Raw genomic sequence first — 27,110 nt, 5'->3', positions numbered from 1 at the left:
AGGAAAAAGCAGCCTGTAGGTGTGGCAGGGGCTTCTTGCGGAGGCTGCTGGTGCTGATCAGGAGGGAGCTGGGCTTGAGGCCCGTGGGGCTCCTAAAAAATTTAGAAAATTAATATTAATCTGCCCTGGGCTGCCTGTCATGCAACCCTCGATGGCTTGCTGAAACTCAGTAAGTGGCCCTCTGCCCAAAATAATTGCCCGCCCCTGCCATAGAGGCTGGGGCTGGGAGCCTGTACAGCTGGAGACCAAGTGGGCCAAAGGGCCTGTAGCCCAGGAAGGGCATATGTCAGCAGGTCAGCCCAGGAGGGACCAGAAGGAATAGTGGGCTTGGGGCCCAGATGAAGAGTGCTTGAGCCCAGGAGGGGCTAAGAAGAAAGAGAGCCTGGGACCAGGGGGCAGAGGATAGGTCCTAAGGGCCAAAGCCCAGATATGTGGCAGTATGACAGCAGGGCAAGAGTGCTCGGAGGTCTGGAGCCTAGGAGGAATAAGCATCAGCAGGGCATTTCCTAAAACACTGCTTGGAGATCTCAACTGGCCTATGAGCTGGGCCAGGGTCTAGTGAGACCAGAGGTCAGGGACCACATCCAAAGACTGAGTGGGCTAAGGAGCCCATAGCCCAGGAGGGGCAAGGACTGTGTCTGGGAGCCCAGAGCCCAGGAGTGGTGTGTGACAGGAGGAAAGAGTAGCACCTGCAAGGCATGGGAGTAGAAACTGAGGAGGAGGAAGTCTACATTTAGGTTTGCTCTAGGACCCTTAGATGGCGTCCCTCCTAATAAAACAACTACACCACGGTGTGGTGGGTGAGTAAGGAGGGGACACCCTAGAGTTGGAGCCCAGCAGGGATTGTGTGGCCACCAGGGGGGATCCTGGCCATGAAGCCTGAAACTTCTACAGTGGTATGCCAAGGAAATCTAAATCATGCAGTTAATCATGCAGCCTATGCATATCAATGACAACTGGTGATATGCTCAATGTAAACGTCCCATGATCACCTGATGGTGTGAGATACCATGAGGCACTTAATCAGCTTGGAGTAGCACTGGGGTACTCTGTAGACCAGGAGTGAGCAAAATATAGCCCATGGGCCAGATTCAGGCCACCACAGGATTTTCTCCAGCCCATGGGGACTCCCTCAGCCCTGCCCAGCCCAGACATGGGGTACAGCCCAGGTCATGGCATGTGTGGCCGGTTCTGCTGCCCCTGGGCATGCAGTGGGGTGGGGGTGGTGTAGGAGCTGGACTCTGACTGCTGCAACCAGTCCACCTTGCACCTACCACCACGATCACTGGACAGAGAAGGCAGGCAGGCAGGCAGGGTCTGCATGGAGAGCAGGCCAGGACCCCAGTGAGCAGGGTGTGCTCAGCCAGGCAGATGGGATGGACAGGCAGGTGGAGAGCAGCATCCAGGAATGGGACAGGTGAGTAGGGGCCAGAATTGCAGGGAGGTGACAGCGTGAGGCTGGGGCCTGGGGCAGAGCTACAATCCACTCTCCAATGATTCTGTGGGCAGGGGCGAGGGGAATGGATTGTGTCTCTGCCCCAGGACTGGCCCTGTGCTGTCGTTGCCCCATGATCCTGGCCCTGGACCCACCCACCTGCCCACAGTCCCATGCCATCTACCCAGCTGGGTGTGCCCTGCCTGCAGGGGTCTGGGGCTGTTCTCCATGCAGACCCAGCTTGCCTTTCTGCTCTGTCTGACACCCCAGTGGTGGGTGTGAGGTGGATGGGCGAGGGTCAGATAGGACTAATTGCCCCTTCCCCTCCCACACTGTGCTTTGTTGGATCAGTGCTCCCTTCTCCTGGCCCACAACAGCTCACCAAAACTTCTTAAGTGACCCTCCAGCCCAAATAATTGCCCACCACTGCAGTACACTCTCAGGGCACCCTGGTTGCTTGGATCCCATACTCCTTGTGCCCAGCAATCAGCACTGACACAACTATGTCATACCCCTTCTTCCTCAAGTTATTGGCCAGCAGCCTGTACTGGGACAGCTTTTGCTCCCTATCACCCTAGTTATCTCTTTCCCCATCCCTACCCATTTTACTTTTTCTGTCTCTTGCTCTGATTGATTCCAACCAAGAATATCTAAAATCTCCATGTTGCCAACAATGACTTTTTATAGCCTACATTGTTCCTTTTAAATAGGAGTAGTTAGCTATGTTATTCTGAAGTCAGGCAGGAGGAAGAGCTGGGTTGTACCTTGGAGACCAACTGATTCAGAGAGTCATACACTTTCATAGGGGGCTGCAAAGCTTTTATAACCCCTGTGTCCCTCTATAGGTTAATTACCTTGTTTATCCTTTTTTAATATTTACCTATTTAAGCTGCCTTTGCTCTCCAGCCCCTCCCCACCATACTTTGTATTTAAATTCCCTTCTATTTAGAACTGCTTTTTGCAAATCCATTCATAATGTCTGACAAAGTAAGCTGTCACCTCTGTATAATTTATGCCTCTCTGAATTAGTCTCTAAGGTAGCCTCTGCTATGACTTTTTAAAGAGAGTTTTTTGGGTTTTTTTAAAGAGGATAAAATGAAATTGTTAAATAAACCAGAAATGGAAAGTTATGGTCAGTTTCCTGAGAGGAGCTGTAACTTTGACTACTTATAAGAGTGCACTTTCATTATCAGATAACACCGCACAAGTGGAGTGAATCATGTATCCATCTACAGCTAAAGAAGATTGCCTTTGCTCCTTTGGAAATTTTTTCCATTAATATTCTCCAGCAAAGGGCACACACTGCAGATAAATTATAAAATGTCTTTTGAAAACAACAAAAACCTGCATTCTTTTCTAAAGTAAAGCCACGGGCTTGCATGTCAATATTTAGTAAATTTTAATTAAGACATGAACTATCCTTCTGGCCTGAGAAGCAAAATAAAATTAATTTTTCATTCTTATGTGCAGAATCCCCTACAAACAGTGCTCTGATATGTTACTTCCTGCTGTTATTTCCACTAGGACAATGTGGGTTAACAAAGCACTTCTCTCTTAAAAGGGCTAGTACTTAGAAAGGCCAAGAGCCCTCGCCTACTTAAAAATATTTCCAGAGTCAGTCATGCAAACAAAAATACAGCAGGAAATAATTAACCAGGAAAATGCTGCAAAACCTCCTGGACAAAAATGACTTTTCCATGCAACAGCTACTCCACCTTCATTGTTCTTCTCCTTTTATCCTAGATGGGCCTATAGGCCTAATTTCCAAAATTTGGATCTGTACTTTGAAAATCCTCTCTAGTTTAGGATGGGAGCTCTTTGGATCTGAGTTCAGGTACATTTCTTTTGCATGTCTGATTTACAAAGCAACGTTATCTTAAAAACAACCAAATGCAGCATTCTTTTTTTTTTAATGGACAATCAGCTGTATTTACGGTTCAGTGTCCTAAGCTTTACTTTAGTCTTTGCTGTCTTGATTACTGTACAGGGAGCTCCTTCCAATGCCAGCAGTATTATTTCCACAATTTATTCAGGAGAGTAGACAGATGGTAGACTGTTTAATCCACCTGATTGCTTTGTCAACAGTGAGGCCAGGCATGGATGGTGTGTCTGGCTTGAATAAAACAGCACTTATGTTAGAATAAATTGAGGTAGCATCTTTCCCACTTCTTCCTGAAAAGACATTAAAAAGTGACAGTGACAACATCTGAAACCCTTATGTGGCTTTTTTTTAAATGAAGCAATCCCTTGGTTCATTGTTGCTCCCAGAGCTTTGATATGTTCTATTGATCAGTCAGTATTTGCCATAGTGTGCTGGTGTTGAGAAATCCATTGCATTTTATGAAAAGACTTGCTGAATTAGAAGCACTTGACAGCTAGTGAAAATCCTTTCAGTGGAAAGGCTAGGAAAGGGAATAAAAGCAAGCATTAATCGAATATATATGAATGGCTCTCTGCAGGCTCCAAAACACCCTGGCTCTTGGGCCTTGGCTACTGGCAAGTATTGATTTGTGAGAACAGATCGGAAGCTTCAGTGGTAATGGGCTCACTACTTGGTCACCTTTAGATAAGTTTTATGATCCACTTACAGAACCTGTTAGAAGAGTTTATATCAAATCTATAAAAATAGCAATAAAACACACAATAATTAATATACCCATTAGTTTTCTTCAAACGGTATGTGAGACTTTCTTAAAGTTCTTCACAAATTTGACTCTCTTCTTCCCTAAGGAGTCATTATCAGGGGGAACATTCACCACCAGAAACACTGCTTGAGCTGAAGGAATAATACTTCTTTGCTCCTACTGCTGTTAACCTTCCACTTTTTGTGTGCTAGTATTAGGAGTTCTGATTGCACAGCACTAATTTACACAGTGCATTGGACTGACAAATGGTATGGGTCCTTTTGCTATAAACCGAATGTAGATGCTCTATACAGCATGGAAAAAAAAAAAAAGAGCCTTTTTGCTATCTTGACTCGGGCCAAACTCCCAGTGATTTTGTGTATGGAACTGCAGGCCTTAACACTGAATCCAGATGAACTGTCAAGTCCAAGCTGTTGGGCTCTTGTGTCAATAGAAAATGCATGTGATTCTTCCTGTATCTCAGTGCAACCCATTATTGATTCTTTTCTGCCCATCGATACTGCATTTGATTGTTTTATTTATGAAGCATTGTCACTGAGGCTAGGTACAGAAGTTACACAATGTGTGTTAAGCACACAAAAAGCACTTTAAAGATGCTTATGGTATATAAAGTGCTTTAAAAATGCTGGATCCAAGTTAACCCTGGATGGAGGTGGGTGGCATCAGACTAAAACGTTCTGTTAGAGAGCTTTAATGAGCGCTTGTACCACATCCCTTCTGAGTTAAAGTAGGTTGCATTTTCCCGGCATCCAAGGGGCCCATTGCTCGATGGCTTGCTAGCCTCCACCAGTACTGATCTGCTCCTGGTGAGCACCAGTGTAGCTCAGCCTTCAGGCTGTCACAGAGAGGAGACCGAAAAGGCTCTGTCTCCTTCTTGTGTGGTCAGGTGGGGAGTAGGGCAAATGGAGCCCCTCCTGTTGCAAGTCCCTCTCCCCCCGCATCTTGTTGGCTGAGGTATTGGGGGGGGAGCTAGTCTCCATGATGGGGAGCACCCCCGCTCAGCTGCAACTCCTGGTGTGGCAAAAAGTGGGTCACGCACCCCCATGTTACAGCTTCTACCTGCCATTGTAAGGATGCTTGGGTGGGGGAGGACCCCCCCCCACTGTGAGGGCCCCCACAGCTTGTTGGCTGAGGTCTGGGGGGGGGGGGGGGCACAGACCAAGACCATGCAGCAGGGGTGCTCCCTCCGTTGCCACACTGCCCCAGTCTCTTGATACTTGCAGCCAGAAACTGCAGCACAGGGCTGTCCAAGCCAGCTTTTTGCCCCACCAGGAATTGTGGCTGGGGGAGAAGGGAGCCCCCCCTGCTGCATGGACCAGCTCAGGGCTTCACCCTCCCACCCTTGAGACCTCAGCCAGCGAGCTATAGGGCAACTCTTGTGGTGGTGGGGGCTCTCTCCCCCTTACAGCCTCTGGTGCTGACAGCTACCAGTTGGTGGGGAGTCAGGGCTGGGGAGAGGGGTTGCACTGGCAGCCTTCTTGGAGGTGTGTGGGAGTGCCCCTCACCTGCTGGCCTTGGCCAGTGTGGGCAGGCTGTGAGCCCCACCCCCTACCTCTGAATGGCAACCATCTGTTGGGTTTGTTCCCTTTCTAACTTACAGTGCTTTAAGTAAAGTACAGTAGAATACTTCCACCAGGGACTTTTTGAATGTCTGTACTTAGCGTGAGTGTCCTGAGGGATGCTTGCTCAGGACTACTAAGGCTTTGTCTGATCTCTGAAAGAGCTCCCCAAAGTCGGCCCAAACCTGGCTTCTAAAGGGGGTGGGGGACATTGGGAACTTCTTCCCACTCTGAGATCCTGGCCTTTTGGTCTCTTACTTTCCCTACCTCCCTGTGGCCTTGACTGAAGAAGCAAGCATCCAGTTCTGTTCCTAAGAGTGGGACTTTTCTTCCAGTTGGGGAGACCCAGTGCAACCCAAAGTTTCAAGCAGCATAGCAGACAGTTTCTTCAGTAAGGGCATTTATTGGGGCATAGGCCAGCTAGAGAATCTCTGCCCCTCCTCTGATGGCTTTAAATAGTCCCTCAGTCCTCAATCCAGCTCATATAACCTTGAGTGCCCCCAAGAGTATTCATGGCCTGAGCCCCCAAAACTCCTCTTCTGGCCTCTCCATCTGCACTTTCCCCCAAATTCCCCCTGGCAACCTCCTTGTTCATTCTTCCCATTAACATGTTTATCTCAGTCTCCTCCTCTTGACACCTAGGTATTACTTGCAATTTCCACCATTTGTTGAAGTAAGTCAACGCAGCAGTTCACTTGTTTTTGTAGAGGAATGTATCTTCTATCATGTGGTCAGAAAGTCTGGGTTCATCATCTCTTTAACCCATTTCCCCCCCCCCCCCCCGTAAGTTAGCTAGAGAGAAACTGAGGCATGCAACATTATTACAATGTGAATACAGTTTAAAAATAGAAATATTACAGTAACCCCATAATCTGGCATCAGCATATTCCATCAGTTTTACTGAATCTTCCTTTTGCTTGAAGGCAAGGTGGAGGTGCATCTTCTACGCAAACAGAATCAGAGATGCACATGTTCTGTAACATGGCAAGACACAGTAATTCTTGCTTTTATGAGGTAAGCCAGTGATTTCCCTAAAAATGTTCCATAGGAACCTGGTTGCTCACATGGGGCTAGTGCTCTCTTCCATTTCTTTTGCTTACAAAGATTCACTGAGATGAGTGCCAATGCACTAAGCGCATTGCTAGTACTACAATAACATTTTATAAGCAGTTGTTGTAGATACCCCATGGACATTATGCAGTCACAAATGGGAATTAGTATTAGGGAAGTAAAAAAAAACAACCCTGAAAACAGTGATTATATTAAAATGTGGGCCAGGCTATGAGATGGTATGAGAATAGAGCTAGCAGTGAATTTGTGTTGCCACATGTTGTACAGCAAACCATTGATTGGTTTCTTTTAGAAAATGTGGGAAATTTGGAGATTTCTTATTTTCTGAGTCTTATTTTTTTTAAAAGTGAAATTGTTGGGATGTTGTGCTTCTTGTTTTCCCTCATTTTATCTCTTGTCTTCTTTCCCCCTTTTTCAGAGGTAAAATGGGGATAGGAAAAAAAATGGTAAAAGGAGAAGGGGGACTAAAAGTCAAATAATTTTTTTATTTCTAAACCCCCCAAACTCTCTGCTTTTCATTACAAATCAGAAACTTTTCTTTCATGAAAAATGCATACCTCTTGACTGGCCTTACTTGAGAACACTTGGAATAGGTAAAAAGGACTGGGAATCACACAGTAGCAAGACATTCCCAGAATGAGTTTCCTTAACATGATTTCTTCTCGTCTGCACTAAAGCAAGAACCCTTTTTCTATTTTGGCTGGTGTTATGCATAATATAAGAAGTGCTTTGTTGCCTTCGGCGGTGTTTTGCATCCTGCTGGTGACTTTAGTCATAACTAAAACCAAAGCCTAGACGAGTTCAATGAGGGTAGAGGGAATGCATGCTGAGAAGAACAAAAGATAAAATGCATTATCCAGATGAACAGAGCAGTGCTTTCTAAACAACAGTGGCTCTTCCACCCATCTAGCTTACCTACAAATGCACAAATAGCTGGAATATTTTATGCACCTGTAATTCTTGTTTTTATGCAACTAAATAATCTCTCTGTGGTTCTCCACAATGCACTTAACTCTTCTCTATTAATAGTAATTGGCCTCTCCATTGTCATACCATCTCTTTACTCTTTTTGCCATTACTGGCCTGAGTCTATTGCAAATGAGTCCGTGTTTGTTGTGTTGGTGATCAGAGTTTACAAGCTTGCTAAGGAATACTGCTGAAGCGACATGTACAGCTAATGTAGTTGTCGCATCTGCTTAATCAAGATGGTATTAAAGTTTTGCTAGGTAAACTTTCTGAAATCTAATCAGCTAATGGATACTGTAGTATGTCTAATGTGCACAAAAAGGCTTGATTTTTATTTGCTTTCCTGTGCTTGGTGGTAGTGAAAATTGGTAAGACAAGTTAATTCTAGCGACAATGTTTCTTGGAAACCCAGTAGCAATGATATTGTCCAGCCAATTCTCTGTTCCCATACAATAAATTACTTTTCAGAGTTTAGGAAGATCCCATTTCTACTTCGCGTACACTTAGGCTAGGGACAGACATTCAGAAAGCCTGAGCCTGAATTGATTCAATCTTTGCAGGTTAGTCTAACCTGGCTAGGCTAAATTGGTTTGTAATTGTACAGACATCCCCTCTGGACTAAAGAAATGCAGGTACATGCCTGCAGTGGCTCAGGCTAGAAGCCAGTGGGTGCTAGAGCAGCCCGCCCTTCCCTTCGACAGTGCTGAGCTGGGAGGGTGTGTGGCTAGGGCCCAGGAGGACACTCTGATTAGGGAGGTTTGTTCGCCCCCCTCCTCCCCTCTTGACCAGTGAGGGAGCCAGCACGGAGTTGATAACACAGCATTTTGCACCCCATCAAGAACACAAAAACCTCTCTTATTAGTTCAAGGGTGTACTTGGTAGCTGTGTTGGTCTGAGACAAAAAGACATACAAAAAACTAGAACTCCTGGTTCCAAAATGATACCTTTTATTAGACCAAGTGGAAAATGGCAAGAAAATTGTCCTTTTCTGCAAGCTTTCAGGATCAAAGTCCCTTCATCAGGCTCTGGGAAAAGTGTAGATGGTACAAGATGGTAAAAAGTCCCCATACGTAGGAAATAAACTTCATTTTTGCACAGAGGGAGCTGAAGATGGAAGTCTGTCCCTCTGGGTCCATGAGTGTCTTTGTGAGCTGTGTTGAGTAGCTCTTTGATGTGTTGATCAGGTAGAATTCCTTCCCTGGAGGTGTCAGATGGCAGGCAGGGAGGCAAAAAAACCCCCAAAACTTCCTTGTCGTTCTGCAATAAAGTTTAAAATCCATAATCGGCTAAAATTCAGCATCTTGGGCATTAGGCAATTTTTGGATTTTAAGCTTCATTGCAGAACAACAAGGAAATGGGGTTTGTTTGTTTGCTTGTTTGTTTGTTTTGCCTCCCTGGCTACCATCTGACACCTCCAGGGAAGGAATTCTACCTGATCAACACATCAAAGATCTACTCAACACAGCTCACAAAGACACTCATGGACCCAGAGGGACAGACTTCCATCTTCAGCTCCCTCTGTGCAAAAATGAAGTTTATTTCCTATGTATGGGGACTTTTTACCATCTTGTACCATCTACACTTTTCCCAGAGCCTGATGAAGGGACTTTGATCCTGAAAGCTTGCAGAAAAGGACAATTTTCTTGCCATTTTCCACTTGGTCTAATAAAAGGTATCATTTTGGAACCAGGAGTTCTAGTTTTTTGTATCTCTCATTAGTTCAAACTCGTCTAAAGACCTTTTTCCAAGGAAAGAATGGAGGGACATTACCAGCTGACCTGTTGATTAACTCCAAAAAGCCCTAAGCAGACACTGTCCTGTCTACCTTTGTCCTGTCTGCCTTACACAGACACCTCTCAGCGTTAGCAGGCATACCAAATGCTGGCTATGGTCTGTGCTGTGGGAGAGGGGAGGAGGTAATCCCTGCTTGAGTAGGGAGTGGTGAGGCGGGGGTGGGGGGGGGAAGGGAGCGGGCAGGGGGAAGACAGGCAGACACTGCTGATTATGCTGTCTCTGCTGGAGCTCTAGCCAGGGATCAGAGGAGAGGGGCCAGCTCTGCTGTGGAGCAGAGAGCCCTACTCAGGGCTGCAAAGCATCTGGGATGCTGGGGGACTCTGGTAAACCAGGAAGGGGTCTGGGACAGGCATTGCATAAGCTGGTTGGACTCAAATCAGTTAAGTCTGATACTGTATTCAACCAGGTTTATCTCAAAGCAGTTTAGCCATTTTCAGATGCTTTATGTGCACTGAACATCTGTTCTGTTACAGGTTTAAAACCAGTCTCTGATCACTTAAACCAGTTTGTGTGTAATGTCTGTCCCTAGCCTTAAGGCCACTCTCTAGGGAAAGCTCATGGGGTATGTGGTTCAGTGTGAGAAAATATTGTAGGTGATGGATCATTGTGTCAGTCAAATGTGTATTTACCATTCTCAAGTAAACTGCTGGAGATGTCCCATTGGTTTTAATGGGATTACTCGCATTGTGTAAAGTCTTTGAAGGATGAGAGCCCTAGTTTGTTCATGCTAATAGTGATGTTGTTGGGGTAGTGTACCCTTTGGTGACCATCTTGGCTGCACAGCCAGGCCAAAGCAGCTATGAGGACTTATGGCTCCCACTGGGGAGCCAGCATTTTATTTTTAGTAAGGTTTATTTTTTTTCTTCGTGGATTCTTCAGACATTGCTCAATTTCATGGACAATGCCTGATATCAGAATTTCCACGAAACTGTGAATTGACTAGGTTCCCAATCATAGCTAAAGGTCTAGGTCAGAGCAGATAATATCAGTAAAATTGTGAAGTGTTGTAGGATTAATTTGAATGAATAATAATCTAACAATGTATCATTGTTACCTAGATCTTATATTTGGTAGATCTGGCAGACCAACATTGAATTCGAATTAGTAGCCAGTCAGTGGGAAAGGATGATTTGAAAAATCACTTCTGGGTGCCAAATAAATAGTATATGAACATGATCTAGATACATAAGATCATAAAAAGTCAATATTTATCCTGTACTGTTTTTGTATGATAACATTTTTGTTTACTGGGGCTATTCACTACTCTGGCTGGCACTTACTCTAGGATGCCCTGTACAATAGTTTGCATAAAGATACGATCTGTTATTCATCATTCATTAGATACGTGCTTTAATACACTGCTCACAAGAAATCTCAGCCATAATTTTTTTTTATTTTGGGCAACAAGCCTGACAGCAGGATTCATTTATGATATCAGGCACTTGATAAACTACAACAAATAAGTAACTCTGACAACCGGGCTCTATTGTTTTAAAAACCTAGGAAATTGCCAGTTTGTCAGTGAAAAGACCATGCTATTTTTCTGGTGTTTGAACTGGAGAATTTCATTTTTGCTCTACACAGAAGACAATATTGTACTTGTAGGAAAGCATGTTTCATTTCCATTTGTTGATTTAAGTTTGAAGTTTATTTCTTCTTTCGAGCCCTATGGCTTTACTGGAAGTTACTATAGTGAAGCCCCGTGGCTGTGATGTGGCTGGGCCAATCCTTAAGAACCTGTATCTTTGTTACTGTGGGACAGGGTTGAGTACTAGGTAGGGCTGAGTAACAGAAGAGAATTTTGCATTGTTCTTTTACCATCTCCATAAAGTGGCCTTCTTCTAGACAGCAAACCCTTCTATTCAGAATCTGTTTCTGAGACATATTCCTCTGCCTAACTTCATGCCCCAATACACTGCTCTCTGCTTTGAAAGCATCAACAGTCCCTGATAATCTGATAATTATATTTACATTCTATTTAATCTCTCCTCCCAAGAGGTCATTAGGCTTTGTGAGTGCTATTTGTATAGTGTACGAAGGAGGAGTGAAAAGAAGTAATTCTTATTGAACCATGAATTTTGGAAGTCATTAGAGATTTCCTTTCCACATTTTCTAATATTAAGTGAAAAGTAAATAATATATCCCCATTTGCTTGGAATATATCTGGAACTGAGTGATTAGTTATGTTTTATCAGCATGGGATCCTGGTTTTCTCTGATTTTAAAAAATCCTGAATTCTTTGATTAAAAAAAAAAAATTAAAAATCCCCTTTTTTCCACAATTAAAATAAAATGCCATGAAGTATATATGAGAGAGAGGCATTTTGTGTGTGTATTAGGGGTGCACTGATAGAGATTTTTTGGGCTGATGGCCGATTTTTAACAAGCCATATCAGCCAATACCAATTGGCAGCCAGGCAGCTTGCAGAGCAGCATCTGACTGGTAAGTCTGTTGTGGGGGAAGGGGGGAGAGAAGGGGCATGGGGGGGTAGATTGAGGCCTCCGTGGTGAGGGAGTAGGGCTGGGGCAGGGGCAGGCACATACAGCCGGAGTGGAGCGCAGGACAAAGCTGGGAGCGGCTCATCCGGGGGATGGGGGGCTGCTCCCGCCACTGCATGCACCCCAAGAGCTCATGGGGGTGTGTGTGTGCCCCTGGATCTGCATGTCTGGCAAAGGCAGGCTGCAGCTGTGGGCTGGGGCCAGGGTAGCACTGGGCTCTTCCAGGTGGCGGGGCTAGGCTGGGCTGTGCTTGGGGCAGGCAGTGGCTGTGCTGGGAGTGGGACTCTGTGGGGGGCTGCAGCCACCTCAACATTTTCCACAGCCCCCCCAACCCTCCCCTCCCACTGCTGCTGCTGCCATCAGCCCCAAATGCAGCCTGGCCCAGCCCTGCACCACGAGAAGCCTGGCGCAGCCCCTGGCCCTAGCCTGCAGCAGCAGCCCACCCTTGCCCTGCAGGCAGATCCAAGGGCATGCCCTTCCATTACCTCCTGGGGTGTGCACAGTGGTGGGAACCATCCCCCCTGCACTCCTTGAATGAGCCACCAGTGGCTCTGCCCCATCCTGCCCTTGCCCCTACACCTACCCTATATATATATATATATATATATATATATATATATATATATATATATATATATATATATAGTGTGTGTGTGTGTGTGTGTGTGTGTGTATCTATGTATCAAGTGAACACAGTGTTTTATTGATATATTTACAATTTTAATGCAGTTTGGAAGCCTACCAGTACCTCTATAATTATAATTAAATAAATTCTAAATACCCATATATTTTGTTGTTTGATTTTTTTGGTTTGTTTTTTTTTTTTTTTATCATGGAAAATCAGAGATCCCCCTTCCCCTTTTGCTTACCAGGACACAGATCCAGCTGTAGCGGCAGCTGGCATCCCTCCCCTCCTACTTTGTTGTGCTGAGAAACCCTGATATGCTGATGGCAGGCCCCTCACTCCCAACCCACAGCCCCTTGGCTATGCCAATGCCCCTCACTCCTGACTGTATGTGACAAAGGGCAGAGCTGACCTGAGCAGGGTGTGGGGCCTGTGGCAAATCAGCGCATGTGGGGCCCTGCCCCTGCTTCTATCCCATGTGCCCCAGACCCGAAGAAACTGCTGCCACAATCGGTGGTGGTGGGAGGGGTAGCGAGCGGCTGGGCATGAAACTGGCAGTGGTGGCATGGAGTCACCATGGCCACTCCACCCAGCTCCATGGGGGCCCTGCAAAGCATGGGGCCTGGGGCAGTTGCCCCAATTCACCCTGCTTAGGGATGGCCCTGACAAAAGGGGTGGGTGTGTGAAGAAGGAGGGGTGTGGGCAAAGGCCATGCATGGGAGGTAGCAGGGGGCACAGGCAATGGGTCAGGGGGGCATGTGCCTCCCAAGATTTCTGCACCCACAGTGGGGTGTGGGGCACGGGGTTGCAGCTGGCCTGGATCAGCTCTGGGCAGGAATGCTGTGCTGCCATGATGAGGCATGGCATTGTGCTCCCACTGCTGCCAGGTGGGCAGGGGTGCCTCGCCTTGGCAGGCATGGTGGAGTGGTACTCCCACCCATGCTGGGTCCTGCCTGCTGGGCTGCGGAGATGGCTCCTACCTACAGCTTGTCCAGCCCCACTACAGCCCTGTGCCCCACTGTGGGCACCGAAATCTAGGAGGGGCATGTGCCTCCCTGTAACACTGCCTTGAACCCCTACCCCCAACACATCACCTTTGCCCCCTCACCATCCTCCATTCTCATAGACTTACCTGGAAGGAGCTGCAGGAGTCACTCTCTGCTGCTGCCTGGCTGCCACATGCATGTGTATGCACACACACATGCATGTGGCACCCCCTATGTCCCACTCCCCTGAGTCCCAAGCACCCCCTTGTAGGCTGGAATTTTGTCTGCCTGCAAGGGGAAGCTGTAATTTCCTGCATTTTTCTCCTTTAAAGCTTTTTGCCTTTAAAGGGAAAATGCACATTTCTCTGAAGCAAACAGAAAACCCAGATCCCTGCTTATCAAGTATTTGAGAGAATATATTATTTCAAGAAAATATCTTTATGAAGAATTCTGATATGGGGAGGACATGCTAATTGACAGAAGAGTTGATTCGGCGCCGTGTTTACTTTGTAAATGGAACTGCAGAACATACTCCTTAGTGGACTTGAGTTCAATGAGTTATAGCAATACAGTGGCTTCTGGGAAAGTAATGTATGCCACCATTAATCACTGAGTCCTGAGAACTGAACTTGTTTCTCAAATCTGTGTTACTTGCATAGAGATGTGAAACAATGAGTACTATAAATATTCAGTAAATCCATGAGTTAGGGCCTCTCTGAGAGGCTTTTTTACAATACTATTTTAAAAGCTCTCTGAGAAATCTGCTTACATAGTCTTTTCTGCTGCCATCTCCTTATTTTTCTGCATACTTCAGGACATTTAGGGCATGTCCATACAATCAATGAGGAGGTATGTCACATAGCAACCTATTCCAATAAATTATTCCTAATTCCCATGAGAGCAAGCTATCTGCTCTTCATGCCGCACCACATGAATGCTGCTATGTTAGCTTTTTCTTGAGAGTAAGAACATAAGAATTGCCATTTATTGGGCAGACCATAGGTTCATCTTGTCCAGTATCTTGTGTCACACAGTGGCAGAGAATGGATGCTGAAAGGGAGAGTGAACTGGGTATGACAAGTTTTGAGGGTTTTTTTCTCCACTGTTCCACTCTGACTTGCAGTCTCCAGCATTTAAGGTTTAGGAAGTTGTAATTTGGAGGCTAGATTGTGTGTAGAGAAGGTGCAGTGTGCTTTATGCTGGTGTTCTCTCACCCTGTTTTTTGGTGGTGTAAATGTATCTATAGTTACAATTCACTAACCAGATTTACACTAATGTGACTAAGGTTTTGGCTCTTAATCTTAGTTCTGTGTGTTATCTTTATGTCTTTTTCCTACCTGATTTTCTTCAATCCAAGAAAATGAGCTGATATGAATACACTTAACTATTGAACCATTTCCTTGAGATGACCAGTTTTTCTCACACATGCAAAAAAACCTGCAATGTGCTTTTCAGAACTTATTGAAATATTATACATATTCTGAGTTTTCAAAACTGTTATAGATAGGGACCTACCTAGTTCATGGGGGCTGCCCCATGATTTCATGGGCAGAATGCAGGCCCAGGTAGCCATTTCATGGTTGGAGCGTGGCAACCCTCTGCATGCCCTTGGCCAAGGGCAGCAGTGGCCCTGTCCCTCTCTGATTGGCTGTAGGGGTTGCCTGTCACATGGCCTTGCCCCTCACCACTGATTGGCTTTAAGGGCTGTTTGTAATGAGCCCTGCCCCTCACTGCTGATTGCTGAAGGGGCAGGGCCACATGACAGGCAGACCTCACAGCCAGTCAGTGGTGAGAGGTAGAGGCAGTGGCCATCTTGCCCATAGCCATTGGATTGGGCAGCCCTCCCTTCCCCACCCCACAGGGCTGCTGCAGTGCACTGAGGACTGCTGGCTCCTGAGAAGCCAGCATTTTCCTTTCTGTAAGTTTTCCCCCCCAGGGGATTTCACAGATATTGCCCAGATTTCAAAGAATCTGTGAAATTGCAAATTTGCTAGGTCCCTAGCTATAGAGTACTGATTTGTTGATGGGTTCTTCCAGTCTAATTTCCTTCCCAGTCTGCTGTGAGCGTTCAAAATATAATTTGAATTATCACTTAAATATTTGTGTTTCTCCCATATTTTCTAAAGACTTAAGAAATTCGTGATTGAATGAGAATTGCTTCTTTCCATTCCATCTTCCTACACTGCACTGGTAACACTGAATTTGTGATTTAGTCTCAATGGTGATGGGGTAATGTCGTGAAACTGGATTATGACGTCCATTCTTGGTCCATCAAGACATGGAGCACAACCATGAAAGAAAGCTGTTAAACATCACTAACACCTGAAGTGATAGCCAAGGAATGCAGAAAATGAGCAACCAAATAGAATATGAAATAAAAGTGTTTCTCCTGTTAATTAATTTTCCTCAGTGTGAAAGTCACTGTTTGAATATAATGGCACTTTGGCATAAAAACTCTTTTAACTTCGTTCATTTTTTGATATCTTTACTGTTTCCAGGTTTTTAAGCATTGCCATTTAAATTATTTTGAGCTACAAAAATTATATTCTGTGGATGCCATCTATTGAGCTACCATGATCACAATAGCTACTTTTGATAGTTCTTTCTTCCTCTCCAAGCATGCTGTCTTACAGAATACAGTTGTTCTCATTTTGGCATATTACTTCATTAAAATCTCTGCCCATTCAGTATTGTCCACTGGAACAAACTCAAAGAACTATCACTGGGAACCCAAATATTCTCATGTAGTTCAGGATGAAAATCACACTTTTCCATAAATATTGTCAGTTTTTTCTTTTTATAGTGAGTATAAGTGCATGCAGTGTTTACTGAAAAAAGAGAAAAACAGGCTGCTACTCAGGGCATCTTTCCTTTTTAATCAGGTCAAGAAAAAGTAAAGGCCGAGGGCCAAGTTTCCCTCCTATATTTTATATTAATGTATGACATTTCCATTTCAAGTAAACTTTGTTTTGAACCACCTTTGCACAAGATGGAACTACTGTACACATGCAAAGCACTGAAAAGTCTGGCCCCCTTTGTGTATGTGTGTGAAGACTCTAATGAGGAGCCTTACAGAATCTGGAAGGGGGACTGAATGGTGCTATGATACCAGAAGAGTGGCAGTATTCAGAGGAGCTGAGTACGTGTGGATCTGAGGATCCTGTCCCCCTTTTGGAAAGAGGGCTGTCACCTGAAATGTATAAAACTTTCCACATGTCCATCATCTTAGGCATCCCCTGGCAAACATAAAAGTCAGTGCCTATGGCACTATTACAATTTTATGTATGACTTTTCAGTAGATGATGATGATATAATGTTTACTTTTCTAACACCTAACTGTTCTAAGAAGCATCAGGAGTCCCCACTGGGCTCTACAAACTCACAATTGAGGACAATCCCAGACTCAAAGAGGTTACGATCTGCTATGGATAGATAACACAAAGGGAGCTTCCAAGAAACATGGAACAGCTTCTTCCCAGTGTTCCCTTTGTATGACAGGCTCTTTCTGGGCTGGGGGGAGCCTACAAACTATGAAGGATCTGGAGGCTTTCAGGCTCCAGGGTAAAGATCTTAGGATCTTCCCCAGGGTAAAGATCTTAGGTTCATCCTGTGGAGGAAAGGGGAAGGAATAGCATGCATGTGCTCCTAATACATACTGAAAGTCATGCCCAGTTTCCTAGAACTGTTGCTGTTGCACTGTAAATGAATCCTTTGCTGGTTTGATATCCAAACTCTTCTTCTCTCTCTCTACATTAGACACGTTTCTATAATTCTCTATTAACATGAAGAACTGCTTTTTTTTCCTCCCATGTCCTGCTAGCTGAGCCAAATTACAGTAGAAATCAATACCTAACATAAGCAATATGTCAAAAGCATTAAACAGATATATGTCATAAAGCAAGTGGGGAGTCAAATAAAAAGCACTAGTTGGAAGCATGCATATTATATCTGCTGCTTAGTTTTGTTTTATAAATGGAAAGGTGAGCTTTGTTTTAAGTGTATACCCCTACCTCCAAAAAGGCTCAAGACTATGGTAGACTTCTGTAAATAGGATTGTTCATTAATTCCTTTGAAAAAAGGTATTTTCAAAAATCTATCAAAGACCTAATTTTGCTACCTGTATTTCTTTAAGAAATAATAATACCACAATCAACAAAACACAGCAGAAAGCATTTGATGTTTCTGATACAGTAGTTGTTTCTGATACAGAAATATTTAAAAAAAAAGAAAAACTTCCTTGGTTTTGAGGTGTGTGGAATTAAAAAAAAAAAATTTGTCATGGGATATTTTGACAAAAGCAGCAAACAAAACTGTAAGTTTCATAACCAACATTTTGGGCATTAGTTAGTGCCATTTTTGGCACTTAAAGCACAACTTGCTCAATGCTACCATGTACTCTAAGAACTGGGCGATCAGCTCCCTCAGCCCCAGGTGCACCCTGGCCGTGAGTTCAGATGGCATGATGGAAGCCAGCTACAAAATTATTACACAAAATATGTGTAATAATTTTGTGGCTTATTCCCTGCTTTATTGCATCATTAATTGCATGAACATGTGGCCTGGTTACTATTTAAGACTGATTAATTAACTGATTGATCATGTCTTAAAGTGTAACATCTGCCAGGGGCCTCAGTCCTCCACACAGCTGCTGAGCATGTAGAATAAGCAAGGCTCTGGCTGGGCAGGTACATGAATCTGTATGGATGAACCCGAGCACAAATCCAAAAATTGTGGCCCAGCAAAATCAGGAGGAAAAGGGCTTTCCCATATTTCAGCCCCTAAAATTTGAGCAGCTAGGACACTCACCTCAGAAGCAAGAAACTCAGGCCACTGATAGACATGCATCTCCCTGCTGTAAGTCATGGTGCTTTGCAGGAAGCACCATGAGTTGCAGCATACCTCCCTCACCCAACAGACATTTGCTGTTGGATCCAGGGAGTTGGGGGATTGAGCTCTGGTTTGGGGCATCTGTTTGTCTGCAGCTGCTCTCCCCTAGCTCCCTTGACCTCCCCCCCCCCCACCTCCCCAGCTTTGGTGCTGTCTTCAGAATGAGAGGAAGAGAAGGGGGGGGGGGAGTTCCGTTTGGGGTGGGTGGATTGGAGTCCGCCCCGCTTGGGGCCCCACCTTCCATCCCCACCCTCCAGCAGTCTGAGCAAACCCCAGATGCAACTCCCTCCCCTTCCATTCTGAAGACAGTATCTGCCCCTGCCGTGTGCTGACAGACATTAATGAAGGCGCTCTACTTTGGAGTGCATTCATCTGAACCCTCATATGATGCACAGCCACACAGGCCTATAAGAGCATGGCTGTAGAGTGCTTTCAAGGGGCTGATCACATGACAAATGTAACTTCTGGATGCACCCTCAGTTTCCAGGCTCCCCTCACCTACCAAGGCTTTGAACTTGCAGTTCTCACACTTCCTAACACAGTGCTCTAACTAGAAGGTGAAGGGTTAACTATTACCCAGTTCCTCCCTAGACCTTGTCCCCAAGGTTTCTCTCACTCCTTTTTTCTCCAGCAACTTAAGGTGCTTATACACATGAGAGGGGTTTCATAGATCTCATATTTCATAGACATTAGGGCTAGAAGGGACCTCGGAAGATCATCGAGTCCAGCCCCCTGCCCAAAGGGCAGGAAGTCAGCTGGGGTCATAGGATCCCAGCAAGATAAGCATCCAGTTTGCTCTTGAAGGTGTTCAATGTAGACGCTTGAACCACCTCCGGTGGCAGGCTGTTCCATACCTTGGGGGCTCGGACAGTAAAGAAATCCTTATGTCCAGCCTGAAACGGTCTTGCAGTAGTTTATGACCATTTGACTTTGTCATCCCTTGGGGCGCTCTGGTGAACAAACGTTCCCCCAGATACTGGTGGTCACCCCGATAAACTTATAGGTGGCCATCAGATCACCCCTGAGCCTGCGCTTTTCCAGGCTAAAGAGCCCCAGGGCTCTCAGCCTGTCATCGTAGGGTCTGCTTCCCTGACCTCTGATCATGCGCGTGGCTCTTCTCTGGACTCTCTCAAGCTTCTCCACATCCTTTTTGAATTGTGGAGCCCAAAACTGGATGCAGTACTCTAGCTGCAGCCTCACTAAGGCCGAGTACAAGGGGAGAATGACATCCCGGGATTTGCTTGAGAAGCATCTATGGATGCAAGCCAGCATTTTGGTCGCTTTACTAGCCAAAGCATCACATTGCAGGCTCATGTTCATCTTGTGGTCAATGATGACCCCCAAGTCTCTTTCTTCCATAGTGCTAGCCAGCATAGCACTGCCGAGCCTATAAGGATGCTGCGGGTTTTTCTTCCTAAGGTGGAGAACCTTGCATTTATCAGCGTTGAACACCATCAGATTCTTGTCCGCCCACTTGCTGAACCTATCCAGGTCAGCCTGGATCACCCGCCTGTCTTCTGGTGTGGATGCTTTGCCCCAAAGTTTGGTGTCATCTGCGAACTTGGCCAGTCCGCTTCTGACTCCAGTGTCCACATCATTAATGAAGATGTTGAACAGTATGGGTCCAAGGACAGAGCCTTGGGGGACCACACTGGTCACAGGACACCATGATGAGTGACTTCCATCAATTACTACCCTCTGGGTCCAACCCCGGAGCCAGTTTTCCAGCCAGTGGATCGTGGAGGACCCAAGGCGACAATTGGCCAGTTTCTCCAAGAGGTGATCATGGGAAACCAGATCGAAGGCTTTTTTGAAGTCAAGATATATGACATCAATCTCTTCTCCCTTGTCCAGGTGATTGGTCATAGAAGGAAATGAGATTGGTCAAGCAAGACCTACCCACAACAAACCCATGCTGGTTATCCCTTAAGATGTTGGCGTCGGCCAGTCCATTAAGGATGGCCTCTTTAATAAACTTTTCTAAGATCTTCCCCAGGATAGAAGTCAGGCTAATGGGCCTATAGTTAGCTGGATCCACTTTCCTCCCTTTCTTGAAGATAGGCATCACATTGACCTTCTTCCAGTCTTCGGGCACTACATCAGAGCACCAAGAGTTTTCAAAGATCCGTGCTAGAGGCTTGGCTATGATGCTCGCCAGCTCCTTGAGTACCCTGGGGTGAAGATTGTCAGGGCCGGCTGACTTGAAGGTATCCAGCTTCCAGTTTAGTTTCCCTAAATTGAAATGGTGGGTCACAGTTAAAAACCCACAAATTAAAAACCCACTGTTTCAATTTAGGGGCTTCCGTCAGAGTGATGGCAGACAGTCAGCTCCCTCCTTCCCCCACTGCTGGGGGAAGGCTCCTCTGGGGGGGTGGGGAAATGCAACAAGGGGCCCAAAACTTTCTTTTTTCCCCCAGCAGAGCCTGCCCACCTCTCCTGCAGCTGGGAGGGGGGCAAGCTGCCAGCAGCCCCTGAACTGTGGGTGGTCCCGGACCTTCCTTCCGTGGCAGTAGCACTCCCCGGGCAGCACCTGCCCACTAGCAGCCTGCCTGGGCAGCCTCAGGGGAAGCCACCACTGTAGAGGGAAGGACCAGGGCCTCCCACAGTTCAGGGGCCACCAGCAGCTGACTCCCTGGCCATGGAAGAGGCAGGCAAGCTCTTTGAAGAAAAAAAAAAGGGATTGGACCCCTCACCACTTTCCCCCTTCCCCCACAGCGGAGCCTGTCTGCGCGAGCTGGAGCTGGGTCACATGGCCCCTCGGCTGTGGGGGGCCCGGTGCTTCCCTCTGTGGTAGTGGCACCTCCTGGGGCTGCCTGGGCAGGGTGCTAGCTGTGCAGGTGCTGCCCCAGCTCTCAGGCAGTACCTGGCCCAATACAACAGTATACAGGGAGCTGGAAGCCTGGATGTGCTCAGGGAAGCTCAGGCTTGGTGGGCTTCCAATGCCCCGTGCTCTTTCCCTGCCACCTTCCTGCTGCCTGGGACCACCCAGGAATGCACTGGCTTGCCCCTGGGGCAGTGTGGTAAGGTGGCAGGAGGGTGGCTGGGTATGCTGGTGGCTGGAGAAGGTGCCATGGACGCTGCATGGGGTGCTGAAAGCCTACCAAGCTCAAGCTTCCATGAGCCCACCCAGGCTTCCAGCACCCCATGCACCATCTCTGGCACCTTCTCTGGCCACCAGACATGTACATGTGCACAATTTTTTTTTTACCCACAATGGGATGATTTGCCCGGATCAAACTAAAATACATCAGAGGTAGTCTAAGTTGCCATGCTCAAATAAATTTTTACATGAAGATAAATCATGCACATATACATGGTGATGCCATTATGTTAGACAAATGACAATTTCTCGTCACTTTTTGTCACGTGTACATGGCCCCACTATCATGCGTACAAGCTCCCACAGTTTGGCTTCAATTTTCCAAGCTGTTGTATCTCATACTTTATTTCAAATTCCTGACTGTAGCTTTAGTTTATGAATAAGGTACTGAGCAAAAAAAACAAACAAACCACGAGTCAGTTTTGCTGTGCAGAAATGGATCAGCATTAGAGAGCATTTTTTCAACAGCATAGTATTGGATAGAAGTGGTACCCCAGAAGCTGAGTAGATCAAAACATACCCAGTTGCAGAAAACTAATTGGTCCCCAGTTGCCAATACAGTGAAGTATTACTGTGGCAGATACACAGCTGAACATACTCATTTAGTATTGATTTTCCTTGAGGTTAAATATTCTTTGGAATGTAATTCTTCAATCTAAACATGCACAATACTTGCTTGGCATCACAGAGGGATACTGTTGTGTTGCCAAGTGGTTAGCACGCTCAGAACTGAGAAGTGGGTTGTCTCTGGTAGGGGACATTATTAGAGGATTGTATTATCTTGGCCTGTTTTTATTCATGCACATGCAATTTCTGCATATAGACTTTGAAAAGAATGAATTTTAGCAGCAAAGCAGCACAATTCAGGCTTCTGAATAGAGAATCTGCCTCCAGGGTATTTGTTGTTTCCTCTTCTCGGAGTTCCTTATCCTTTGTAGCCCAGATGTTTCCCTTTGTAATATTTAGCTTCAAATTCAAAGCTAATTCAGTTCTTTTGTCTATGTACTATTCCCTGAGGACAGACCCTTCACTTGTAGCAGAGCCATTTCATCTGAGAGTGCTTTGCACCACAAAAGGGGATCTATGATAGATGACCTGCAAATGAAAATAAAGCATAGGCTCAGTGTCTTTTTTTTCCCCCTGCCGCTTTATGTTATATAAAGGAAACCAAAGAAATGGGGTTGGGAGGTGGGGGGTGTTGTATTTTGGGGGTGGTTCTTTTTCTCGTTTTACATTGGAAATTAAGGATTTGTCTCTCCTGGAATACTCAGTTGGCCAATGGAGAACTGATTAGATGAAGACGTACAACACCAAGAAAATGAAGCCTGATAGATTCATAGATGTAGGGTCGGAAGGGACCTTGTAGATCTTCTAGTTCGACCCCCTGTCCTGGGCAGGAGAGAAAACTGGGCTCAAATGACCCCAGCCAGGTAAATGTTGAGCCTCCTCTTAAAGACCCCTAAGATAGGAGCCAGCACCCCCTCCCTTGGAAGTTGGTTCCAGATCCTAGCCACCCTGACTGTGAAGTAGTGCCTTCTAATGTCTAGTCTAAACCTACTCTCTAACAACTTATGGCCGTTAGTCCTTGTTACTCCGGGAGGTGCTCGGGGGAACAAGGTCTCTCCCAAACCCTGCTGGTCCCCCCTAGTAAGTTTATAGATGGCTTAATTGTCTGCAGTGGAAAACAGACATTTGAACTGGAATCCCTCCCTTAGAAGTATGGTAATTCTGGCCTTGGGAAAGCTTGACCCTGTTCCTTTGAAATTCACTCCAGGCCTTGAACTGGCAGCCTGAGAGGGCATACATTGATATTGCACAATGCCAGCAAACCAGGTTGATATTTTACCATGAATCTCATGTTTTAAAAGAGCTGCCAGCTTCTGGAGACATAGTTCTGTGAGAATCTAGCCCCACACTGAAGCACTTTCATGCCCCACCAGCCCCTCTGCAACACATTAAGCCAGGTCAGAGCAGCCCCAGGCTGGCAGGCTTCCCCTGGACCCCCTTCCAGCTGGGGCTGTTCTGACCCAGCTCAATGTGCTGCGCTCCCAGGCATGCTTACAGACACAGCACCCAGGAGCAATAAACTCTGGAGCAATAAGCTCCAGCATTTATTCAAAAGCAATAATAGCACGTGTAGACACGCACACTGATTATTTCGTTGCAATTTATCATGATTTCTGAAGACTAATATAACCTGGGTGGTACTCCAAGAGGTACCCCTACTCCAATTGAAGGAATCAAAGCTGGTGCACAAGTGCTGTGGGAGGTGTAGGGACCCTCCTCTCCCTATAGAGCTGAGCCAGGCCACCCATGGGGACTTAACCATATACCTTTTAATGAGAGAACAATACTGGGAATATAACCAGTATAAACCAGGGGGTATACACTACAATGCCTTGAGGGGTAGGATTCAACAAAGGTTAGACACTTACAATCTTATACATATTCATCCAGTTGACAGAAGACAGGGTCAACAAAATATAAAACACAAACAGCAGAACAAACAATACTGGTTGGTGAAATATAAAAGGCACAAAATGTCAAATAACAAGGAATATAGGGCCTAGGTACCTGGAGGGGGAGAAAGGGGGGAAAACACAGTGGCCCCTTTCCACCACTATAGGAATTTCTCCCTGTTACTTCACTCACCCAAAGTGACCCTAGTACAGGCTTGTACTCAGCTTTCCCACATAGTAGACAGAAACTCTACCACACAGCCACCAATACTGGTGTTATACCACACTGCTAGGGATCTTGACCCTCCCGGATGCCCGGCCTCATGTTGAGCTGCCTGGCCTCTTGCTGGAGGAGCTAGAAGCAGAGCTGGGAACCTCTCCTGTTGGCGGCAGCCTCTCATAGGGGATCCTGGAGCCCAGTGGGAGCCTCTCCTGCCAGCCGCACACTGCGCTGCTGAGGGTCCAACTGCGGCCTGCAGGTCCCACTCCTTCAGGTGCTTCTGGGACAACTGCTCCTGCCCCGCTGGCCCAGCTCTTTAAAGCTCCTTCCTTGTGATCCCTCACTAGTCTCTCTTGAGTCAGCTGCGCTGGCCCTTTTATACCCCTCCAGGTGACCCAAGGGGCCAATCAGGGGACATGGAGGGTGAGTCTTTGGGGCCTGATTGGTGAGGAAAGGGAATCCCAAGTCCTCCAATCATCTTTTACTCCTTCAAAAAACCCCTGGGCTAAATCATTACCAGATTGGTGAGGAAAGGGAATCCCAAGCCCTCCAATCATCTTTTGCCCTTTCAAAACCCCTGGGCTAGGTCACTACCAGCTAGCCCATTACACTAATAAGAGTGATTTTCAGCCAGGGTGCCTTGAGATCCTTTCAGAGGTGATGTGGGATGCCATGCAATTTTAGCACTGTTAAGTGTACAAACATGATTTATGAGATATAATCAACCATTTCAAACAAGAATCCACAGGGTTACAAACATTTGGCTTGTTGTGGTCTTTCTGATTGCTTTGCAATAAAAAAAAATGTTGTATTATTTTTCATAGAGAGGATGTGTTGTTTTTCCCTCAGACTTGTTTGAAACAGTATGGGATGAAGTCTCTCCTGTGTAGAGAATTTGGCCTCTTGTTTTTAGCTGGTGTTTGTTAACCCTTATTTAACGGAATCATCCTATAAACATTTCAGATAAATGATTCTGTTAAGGATTCAACAGTCATATTTCTTCAACATAGGGCTGAGAGAGCTTCCAAATCACATATTAGGGGATTTGAGATTCCTTAGAAATCCTCTTGCAAAACCAGAGAACACCATATGACATCCATGATTATTTCAAAGGGAAAGAGGAAGCAGAATAATAATGATGTTTCCCCAACCAGTGAAAGAAAAGGGGTGCAAAATCAGTTCCCTGCTCATTTTCAGCTCACCTTTAACACCTGCTGTGTAAGTCAAATGGCCTGTTGAGATCTCCAGTCAGCTTAGGATATATTCCTTTGTGCCATAGCTTGAGTCTTTTCTTTGAAATTATCTGTATACCTTATAAAACAAACAAACAGACTGTATAAGTATTTACCAGCCTGTATTTAGATCAATCCAGGTGTCTTAAATGATAGAGGGCGTTCTATTGTAGTCGAGGAGACTTGTATCTTTTTTTTTTCTTGCATACGTGAATGAATAAACTTACTAAAGCTTTTTAGGGTAAGGTCCACTTATTGTGTAGCTACTATATTAAAAGTTGTTCATACACATGGGTTTTTTAACCTCCAGCTCAGTAAGAAGTAAATTAGAAATCTAAAGGAATGCTGTGCTTACAAGTCTGCTTTTGTATTGGCAACTAGGCTGTCCTTCAAATGATCACTGGTACCAATTCTATCAATGGGATGCTGTGCATAGGGGAAAATTTTCAAAGGCACACAGACAGCAAGGTATTGAACTCCCAGTGAAAGCTGGTACTGTTTCCAGATTATGTGGAAAAGTCAACAGGGTGCAAGTGCCTACTTGTTGTGTACCTTTGAAAATCCCCCACCTAACATGTAGTTTAAATCTTAACATTTCTACAAATATAAAAGCAATTACAGTACTATTTTCCCCCCATTTGGAAAAATTCCAGCAGTTTGTCCTGCTGAGCAATCACACAGTTCATTTTATAGTATGGTACAATTGGGAATATCTTGAAAATAATGTGTATATACTATGTCTACCCAGAGAACTCTTGAGTTATCATTTGCAATGCTCTTGATAAGCCAGTGTATGCCAAAGTATGTCTATTTTATATTTTAATCACAGGAAACACTCTTGACTCAAAGAACTGGCTCAGGTGTGAGTCAAAGGTTGGTGCTAATTAGCTCCCCTTTTGAATGGTTTATAATTAAGTTCAGTTCTGTTTAAACAGTTTTCAAAATGAATGTCCTCATAATTACCCATATTTAATGTGTACTGTGGATGAACTCTTGCTTCAGGGGTATAACTTTTCCTGGGCTGCTTTTAAGAACAGAGAATTTCCTTCCATTTTTTCATTGTGTTGCTATAGCAGGTATAGTTATATTCAGATTCACAATGGTATGAAAGGATTTCTCCTATTGTAATAAAAATGCTCCCACACAAGACACCTACGTTGTCTACTTTCAAAAGCACCTTTTGTTCCTATTTTTACTACAACAGTGTGGGAAATCATAACTATCATTATATGTACCCCACGATCCGCAAAGAGAAATGTTAATGGAGGAGGAATGTTTATCCTGTTACCCATTGGAAAATCATATCCATTAAGGAATTGTTTTAATCATCCATTGTAAGACAACTAGAAACTCATTGTTTCTTCCTTGTTTATAATAATTCTTCCATTTGCTCTGAAGAATTGATAATTTTCACATTAAAATTGATCCACACAGTGAGATGAGTGATGCTTGAGAGTTGGAATTTTCTGCAATTGAAATCTAACCTTTATTGTACAATACGCAGATTTTATTTCAAACAGATGCAAGGTCATTTCTACTCACTGGGCGCATCCACATGAGATGCTTACTTCAAGAGTAGAGCTAATTACTGTGTAGTAAGTGTCACTGTCTACACGTGCGGGTGCTTATGGTG

The 27,110-nt window shown here is 45.3% G+C and overlaps 1 protein-coding gene and 1 long non-coding RNA gene across 3 annotated transcripts in view; one reads left to right on the top strand and one right to left on the bottom strand.

Moving 5' to 3' along the window:
- The window catches only part of RPS6KA2 (ribosomal protein S6 kinase A2), a 534,307-nt gene that overhangs the window by 91,092 nt on the left and 416,105 nt on the right, over positions 1-27,110 (top strand). The gene's annotated exons all lie outside the window — the stretch shown is intronic.
- LOC109281235 (uncharacterized) overlaps positions 21,879-27,110 on the bottom strand; it is a 30,387-nt gene continuing 25,155 nt past the window's right edge. Inside the window, exons 3-4 of the long non-coding RNA XR_002087820.2 lie at positions 25,448-25,556; positions 21,879-22,661 (exon numbers count right to left, since the gene is read on the bottom strand). This is a non-coding gene — a long non-coding RNA (uncharacterized LOC109281235). The remainder of the gene's footprint in view (positions 22,662-25,447; positions 25,557-27,110) is intronic.

The sequence above is a fragment of the Alligator mississippiensis genome, chromosome 1 (assembly GCF_030867095.1).
Source record: "Alligator mississippiensis isolate rAllMis1 chromosome 1, rAllMis1, whole genome shotgun sequence".
Lineage (NCBI taxonomy): Eukaryota > Metazoa > Chordata > Crocodylia > Alligatoridae > Alligator > Alligator mississippiensis.
The sequence above is the reverse complement of the archived record's forward strand: the minus strand, read 5'-3'. Positions and strand labels throughout refer to the sequence as shown.